General features: G+C 33.2%; 1 long non-coding RNA gene across 1 annotated transcript in view; it reads left to right on the top strand.

Moving 5' to 3' along the window:
- Nucleotides 1–2122, top strand: part of LOC107730275 (uncharacterized) — a 13309-nt gene extending 11187 nt beyond the window's left edge. Inside the window, exon 3 of the long non-coding RNA XR_001638667.1 lies at nt 1629–2122. This is a non-coding gene — a long non-coding RNA (uncharacterized LOC107730275). The remainder of the gene's footprint in view (nt 1–1628) is intronic.
- The last annotated feature ends 5901 nt before the right edge of the window (nt 2123–8023 follow it).

The following is an 8023-nucleotide window of genomic DNA, read 5'->3' as shown; positions in this document are numbered from 1 at the left end:
CCCCCCCCCCCCCCCTATTTTCTTTCTCTTTTTTTAGGCTGGCACACCCTTTCAGTATCAAGTGGCTCCAACCGCGCCTTATCAGTTAACGTGATTTAATTCTGAATTTTAACACTAAGGGCTGGGGACTGCATGCTTACTATAACTAAAATAAACGATGCGATGCTTAACGGTTTTACCATGTGAATAAACAACTGAATTAAAGCACAAATGCAATAAAAAGAATATTACATCTGGATCGTGACATCTTATTTGGAGTTTTGCAGAGACGCAGCTGACGCGCGCGCAGGTGCTGTTGCATACAGCTCGTGGAACATCAGTTGTGTTTGGAGAGTTAGCATACAATTTTCAAACACGATTCGTGGCACTCCAACGTGTTTAAATGGAAATCTAATCACAGCAGCCGATGTATAGACGGACCGATCCTTGACTGAGTCCTTGTTAAATTAAATTGAAAACACGCATGTTAGATGCTCGCAATATAGGAACATGTCAAAATATCACAACGTTAGACTAGTAGTGTCACGTGCCCTTACCTGTGCTCAAATTTAGGGAGCCGGAGTTATGTTGTCCAGATATAACATATGGCTTGTTCACACTTACCTTAACACATCATACACTGTAAAATTATTTTTCGAAGTTGTAAATAAAGCAAAGATTATTACAAGAAAACACTACCTACTGCAAAATTCGGCGTACTTAAGTGTTACTTGCAGCTTCTTTGTAATTAATTGGAAAATTTACTAACAATTTCTGACTCAAAATTTTTTCTAGACCAAATATTTTGCCAGTGTAGACAGATTAATTGCACACAAGATAAAGTGAACTATAAGGGAGTCTACATAATCCACCCAGACTTCCTAACATTAGATTTATCCACACTTCATTAAGTAGAACACACACTCTCTGTTGTGACATAAGGAAAACCTAACTGAATCATTTAATTATTATCATCATGGCATAGACAGCCTCTAATAATATAATGTGCTACTGTAAAGACGCAAAACAGTATATAGGTCCAGCAGTGCTGCAAGTATGAAAATGCATTATTCAGTGCAGCAGTTAACCATGACAGTAATATCATAAAGTTTTTAAGGCAAGTTTTCTACTGCTACGTGTTCAACATTATGCTTTGAGATCTGTGATTATGCATATTGCAAATAGTGGATAATATGTGATAATTGTGCTTGTTTCAGAACATGCTATGTCATGCCTGACATTTAAACTGTGGTAGTTTAGTAAGGATCAAAGACAAGGGGACTCTGCGATTTAGCTATATGATTAGTCAAGTAATTGTTTGATTGACTATGATTTCAAAGTTATGTGGTTTGCAAAAAATGTAAAGAGAATTATTTGATATATACAAATACATGAGTCATAAGTGTGTATGCGTGTGTAGGTGCTGACAGCACTTTCCTTAATTTCCACTTGTCTCTAATTGTCATAGTCAACAAAAATGGCCTAACAAATATATATTTCCAGACTATTTTATCACAAAACTGCGCCATCAATGTTCAGGCCTTTTCACGTTCCTGTTCCAGACACGTTCTCTAATCAAGCAGAAAGTAAATCACTTTCTCTTGTAAAGTAAGTACTTTTAAATAAAACTAATGTTCATTTGTGTGCAGGTTATTCCAGCCCCAGGGTCTGAGCTAAAACAGAGAGAAGCAGACAGACACACACACACAAACACACTCAGAGAGAGAGGGACGGATGGGAATCCGAGTCAACAGATCAGGACAGCCCATGCCTAAATAACAGATGCCAGGCACGTGAATAATGGCATTTGTGTGTATTTTCTCAAATGCTTGTTATCATGTCATTGATTTTATAGCTACTGGATACGTAACATTTATGGATCGTCTTTTCTTTGTCTTTTTTCATAATGCTGTAGATTGCAACCAGATTGCATATTTAGTGTAAATATTAAGATGTACAGTTCTGTAAGCTTCGGGAATTGTTCATTTTTACGTTTTATAAACTAAAACAAAAACAGGAGGCTGACCCCCATCCTCTGACTGTATGTTTAATAGGTGATGTGCTCATATCGTAACTCCTCAAAACCATGTATACAAACAGTGGATTTTTATTTTGTATTAATTCATTAATAAGAAAATAAATGTTTACAGTGACAAATGATGTTTTCATTCTCATTCATTTTTGCAATGGGGTAAAATATCTAGATGATCTAGACGGATTCATCTGTTTTGGTAAACACACTACGCAGTCAAAGCCCAGACGATCCTTATGTTGTGATAAACCCATTTCTACTAACAGCTGGTAGTGGTTACTAACAGTTACTATAAATGATTAAGTCTTTCAGAGCATTTTGTAAAAAAAATTAATAATTTCCAATGCGTTTCAGTTGTCTATGCATCAGTGCCTATTAACTATGCCTTTTTGTTTTTAGTTTTGTAAAATCTCATTTTAAAATCTGCAAAGTAAATTATTAATCATGTAAGAAGCAATATAAAATATATATAAAATAAATATGACTTGTATAGGAAGCCTTGATACAGCACTTTACACATGTATAAACTCAGGCTTTTGCACTACGTTATTAGAGAAAGGCCCAAAGCCTACAAACGTATCTGATTTTATTATCATCTGAATTTACTTTCTGGGTGAATAATGCCTTTATGATGTGCTCGACTTATTTCCACATACTTTTTTTTTTAAAGAAATGCGAACGCAAAACATTTTCAATTAAAACATTTTTATTTTTTTTTAACATGAACATTTTCTAATATAGAAGATGCTATGTTGACAATTTATTTTCATATATAAATTTTTTCCCAATTTTTTATTTTCTTTCCAGCTGTCTTTGCATTAAGCATTTCAGTCTGTGCGTGAAGCAAAGTGGAGAACTTGCTCTGAAAGACTGCTTACCCCTTAGGTTGACTTAACCCAGCCTCATCTATACAGACACAGACAGCCTCTAACATTTTGTATGACTTAACACATTGTTTAAATGTGCAGTTTCATTACTTAAAGCAGGTTGTGGTGTGAACGTTACTGATGTGCACTAAAGCATGCTATCAGTCTATCTGTCATGGTAGGATTTTGAACAATAATACTAATTAAAACTCAACAATACTTTCTTTCTTTCTTTTAGTTTTTTTTCTTTAAAGTAAAAGGACTAACACACTTTTATAAAGGATAACATTTCCCCCCCAGAACAAAAGAAAACAGATTTGTCCTTGTTGTCTAGTAGTTGTCTATATCAAATCACATTATGATTTTTCTCACCCTTTGTCTTAAAGTGCTTCAGTGACATTCAGATTATGCTGGATTTATTAAAAAATATATGGATTCTCGAAATACACTTCTGTACATCTGTACATATCTTGTAATTTTTTTTGACTCACTATTATACATCATGGTCATTTGAAATATTGCAAACTCACATTGAAAAAAATCATATGATTTTTAAATTATGCACTTTTTAGGATTAAACAATTGTGAATACTAAGTCAGGAATGCATCTGCCAAAAATAATACTCACGGCTGAGATGTGCAGAGAACTGTCTGCATTTTTTCTCACGGGCCACCTTAGAGATCTCCTTAAAGATTTTTTTTTTTTTTAAATATATGTGAAATAGAATGTGGGTTTATTTAGATCTTACATTAGACATTAGATTTTTTTATTTTATTTTATTTTTTTACCGTACCTCATGCTTCAGGTCACTTTGAAATGTACCTAGTGTTCAGTATGCTTTCAGTAAACCTCAAACTCCTCCTAAATCTGACCTATACAGACTAGACAATGATAATTACAGAAGAATATTACACTTTACTGCAAATAATAATTTCTCATTTGCACATTTAAACACTGGGATTGCAGTTTCAATCCCAAATGAGAGCAAAGGGGGAGATATCTGCATCAGCACACCCCAGTCGTTTCTGTCTACCATTTTGTATATTTTATTATTTTGACATTTTAAATGATACATTATATATTTTCAGAGCTACTGAATTTACAAATAATACTGTACATTGATTGGCTATAATCTGATAATAAAGAGACTTCTTTACATGTCTGTGTAATGACATTTTACCTTTATTGTTTTTTTCAGGCATCTAAAAATGATTTAGAATGATGAAAAATGTAACCTAAAAACTTCTTCCCTTTCCACTTTATTGTTTGAAGTTAAAGCTATTTCTACATATAACTCATATAGACTATTGAAATGAGCTGAATCAGACTAAAGCAACTTCTAAAACGTGTTAAATAATCCTAAAACTGACTTTGTTTGAAATAATTATTTATGTTATCTGTGAGATCTTCTGCTAACATCAATGTTCAGTCATTTTAATTGTAAGTCATTTTATTTGAATTATTTTGTTTAATTTTTGTTATTAGTGATGTATCACATTCAATACCTCTCATGACTTTAGTTGCATTAAAACCTGCAGCTTTATGCACATAACAGTATTGTATATAAATACTCGAGGACAAAGAAAAAAAAATAGATTACTGAAAACGCAGTTTATTTTTTATGTCTGTTCTCAATTTAAAGATTCTTCAAAGATTTTTGACTCGATCATTTATGCTTAGCTCTTATCCCTAATTTTTACAATTAAAAATAATTTTTTAATTATGGTAGATTTGCTGATATTATGTCATATCACGCCCCCTCAAAAAACTGCTGTGAAGCAAGCAAATCTATGAGGCTGGAGGGAATTCGGCAGATTTTATTTGAATTTCAACAAACACAGTTTTGTATGTTTTTTAAGCCTTTTGTTTTAAGGGGACACAGGAAGTGTCCTCATAAACCATGCTTACGTTGTAGTACCCATGTCATTATACACATTTGTGTCCTCATAAACCATATATACCTGTACACACACACACACACACACACACACATTCACTCACACACTCACACAGACAGACTGAGACTAATCGACCCCATCTTTACATGTTACCTAAAATATTTAGTCTGTCATTTCCATCTGACTATCCAAATCATGTAATCTGAAAACATGGAAATGTCAGCTTTCCAGCATTTTGCTTATGCAATTGTTACTCTCCTCTTTGCGTGTAATACTGCAGAATCTTTTACCTTTGCTTATCCTTTTATTGCCTGTATATTTAAATTAAGACTTTGAAGAGTCATAAAACAATTAAAACTGACTAAATGTAGTCATACCTGTGTCCTTTCTGTCTGACATCCAATATATAGTCAAATATTGAGTCAGGATTACCAATACAAACCAAAATGTTGTTTATTAAGGCACATTTATGTGTTATTTTAATTCTGACTGTGGCGTATTAAAAATTAAAGCTCAACCAGAACACTCAATGCAGGCATTTATATAAAATGTTAAACAAGGTTTCCTACAGGTTATGCAGGCATACCGTCCTTCATAAACATCAGACGCATGAGAAACATTTTGACCCATCATATAAATGCTGTTTATGGTTTATTAAAATATTCAAAATTCACACTGATCTGGCCCGTGTTTCCCAAAAGCACCGTAAGCATCATAGACATCATTTGCATCAATAGTTTGTGTGTCAATCCCTAAGTACAAAAAACCTGACAAATTTCTTTTTGTGGATGTCCTAAAAGTAGTTCAAAAATAAAGTAATGATTTTTTTTCTTAAATAAAATTAAGGCTTGGCTTAAGCTTAGACTGTAGTAATAATCGTTGTCTTTAATTAAATATAATAGAAGTTATAGTGTGTTACAATGAAAGTGTGTGATTTAGGTGTGTGTATCCATGTTCAAGGATCTGAGATTCAAACTATTTATCTGTGTTTCTTGTTCAAACACTCTGGTTGTCTTGTGTCTTAACCTGCCCACTCATTACAGTCTTCTTAATCAGCATTGTCTTCTGTTGTTTGCACTTCTTTTTATACATTTTTTTGTTCTGACTGATGAGTAATAGCTACCTCAAAAACAAATCTGCCAGTATTGTGAAAATGAAGATGCATTGTGAAAAAAAAAAATTGTACTTACTTTGAATGTACATGAGTTCTGTATGAAGCATGTTTATTTCAGACATTGTAAATGAGTAAATAAAAAAACCAAGACAAAAGTGAGAGAAAAACGGAAGCAATTATGTGCAGTAGGTACAGTATGTAAAATGTGGGTTATTAGTGAGAACCAATAAGAACATACTACTACTACTAATACTACTACTACTACTAATAAACAGAGATTAGTTGAGCACTTGGAATATCTTCTATAGCTTTGAAGATGTTTATAATATTTGCATGAAATATCTCATTAGTATTTATTGTTAGATATCACCTAAAACATATTACACTACCTGTTTAATTTTTTTTCATTAAACTTGTTACTTTGACTGCTGAGTTATCTTCAAATGTACCCACACACACACACTCACACACACACATGCATTGTGTTTACATGTTTTATGGGGACATTCCATAGGTGTAATGGCATTTATACTGTACAAACTGTATATTCTTTCCCCTTACCCTAACCCTACCCCTAAACCTACCACTCACATTTTAAGATTTTCAAAAGACTTCATTCTGTATAGATTTATTTTTCCTCATAGAGACCAAAAGTGTTCCTACAAGGACAAGGATTTTGGATAATGCCATCTTTATGTGGACATTTTTTTCGCCATAATGTATGGTATACCTGAACCCCCCCCCCACACACATTCACTCAAGTTTTCACTCACAAACTGCAGGAAGCTCTTGCAGTGCATGTGTGTTGTGGACATGTAAATCTGTACTCTAAAAAAGATGGTTCTTTTAGGGTCTTTTCATGTAGTAACAGTTCTATTTAGAACCATATCATCCTGAAAAACTCTTATGCTGAAATAGTTCTTTGCGTTTAGGCTTTTTTTTTTTTTTTAATCTGTAACTGTCAAGGCCACCTCATTGCTAAATTTTTGGAGCTTAACCATTCAACATCACAAGACTGTCAACAGACTCTTGACAGGTAAATGATTTCATTCGTAATCTATGAATTGTCTATACATTTTAACTTCTGAATTGTAACTGGTTTCCTACCAATCAAGTGTGAGCAGCTCTGTTCAGGTGAGGATACTTCTCTCCTCTTCTCTACTAAGTAAGTAACAGTGATATTGAATTTATGATCCATATTGTTAGAATTTGAAATTACTAACTAAACATGGCCAAAAAAACAAAAAAAACTATTCTTAAACAGAATTGTTTTAAACAAATGGAAGAGACACATTGCAACTCTAAATTAATTTGCGTATATTTACATCCTGATGCTGTGGCATCCCACAACCATGACCATCTGCAGAGAGAAACTGACACTCATGATGGGCATAAAGGCATCAATCATAGAGGATTGTAAAGATAGTTCGCTGGAACTTGATTGCATTGACTTCACTGCATTTATTTTGTGTTTTATTTCTCTATGTAATTATTCTTATTCAGTGTTGTTGTTATTGTTAGATCCCTGTCATTTTTGTTACAAATTCCCATGTCAATAAAATAGTAAAAGTACCTGACATGGCTTGGCATTTTTTAAAATGCAAAACCCTAACAGAGGCTATAAGGTATTTTAAGAAAAGACAGACAGCCAGGTAAAAACAATATTAAGAAAGAAATTATTATATATACTAATACTAATAATAATTAAAACAACAACAAAATCTTAAATCAAAGGTTCTTTCTAACATTATTTAGGTCTTATATAGCATCTTGAAAGCTTGGTTCTTTATGGAACCTTATAAAAAAAGTTCTATTTAGCTTTAAAAAAGGTTCTGCTATTGTTGCAAGCCGAACAACCCCAAGATACCGTTTAGAACCATTTTTCTTAAAGGGGTCATATGATGTTACTAAAAAGAACATTATTTTGTGTATTTGGTGTAATGAAATGTGTTTATGCGGTTTAAGGTTAAAAAAACACATTATTTTCCACATACTGTACATTATTGTTTCTCCTCTATGCCCCACCTTTCTGAAACGCGTCGATTTTTACAAAGCTCATCGGTCTGAAAAAGCGAGGTGTGCTCTGATTGGCCAGCTATCCAATGCGTTGTGATTGGCCGAATACCTCAAGAG

The sequence above is a fragment of the Sinocyclocheilus rhinocerous genome, unplaced genomic scaffold (genome assembly GCF_001515625.1).
Source record: "Sinocyclocheilus rhinocerous isolate Xijiao unplaced genomic scaffold, SAMN03320098_v1.1 scaffold368, whole genome shotgun sequence".
NCBI classification, from domain to species: domain Eukaryota; kingdom Metazoa; phylum Chordata; class Actinopteri; order Cypriniformes; family Cyprinidae; genus Sinocyclocheilus; species Sinocyclocheilus rhinocerous.
The sequence above is the reverse complement of the archived record's forward strand: the minus strand, read 5'-3'. Positions and strand labels throughout refer to the sequence as shown.